An 836-nucleotide genomic window follows, 5' to 3' on the forward strand; every position below is an offset into this window, starting at 1 on the left:
CCTTCCCTTGCTTAGGTTCCCTCGCATCTACACACAGACTGTAGCTGACATCCACTAGTTCATCAGGTAGCTTGTGTTTGCTGCTTGATATTCCAGATTTCATCCTGACATTGTAGGTACTTCCACATGGGATGTATTGTCAGAGATGATGTATGTCTGTTGAGGGTTTGCTGGCTGTGAGTCACGCAGCAAACAACCGCCGCAGCGGTTACAGCATACAGTGGAAAATTTGTGGATGTATGACTTTGTGGGAAGTCTATGTACTGTCATATTTATTGCAGCCTTTGTTGAGGGTCGAGTGAGGTTTTATTGAGCTGGGGGATTCTCGAATGTTGAGATCCTTTTGGTGATACAGGTCTTGGAGCGATCCCTCGAGCACCCTTAGATAGGCAGCTCGGATGTATTGACTGTGAGTTAGACAATTGGGATTGCATCTTTGCTTTACTACCGTTGAGGCATTGTCGCAGTCTATGCTTAAAGAACAGTGACAGGACAGTCAGAGACAGTACAGGTGCAGGACAGGTTTACCCGTAGCTTACTGTGTCAGAGAGACAGTGTTTTTTGAGCTGTTTTTTGGTCTGTTTTTGAGTACACCAGAGCCATTTTACAAAGGAGACTCTGCCAAAATTTATGGAGAATCTGAAGCTTTCTTGGTTCATTTGACAGGTTGATATTGGTTCAGAGGTCAGTTTACAAGGGAAACTCTGCCGAATTTTTCCCAGGAAAGTAAACTACTGTGAAGCGTAGCTATGGCTGGATCATAGGACACTGCTCTTTACAATATCAAGAAGCTGGATGGAACCAATTTCCCATTGTGGAAGAAGCAGATTTGGCAC

This window comes from Adiantum capillus-veneris, chromosome 3, assembly GCF_014529385.1.
Source record: "Adiantum capillus-veneris isolate H3 chromosome 3, ASM1452938v2, whole genome shotgun sequence".
Lineage (NCBI taxonomy): Eukaryota > Viridiplantae > Streptophyta > Polypodiopsida > Polypodiales > Pteridaceae > Adiantum > Adiantum capillus-veneris.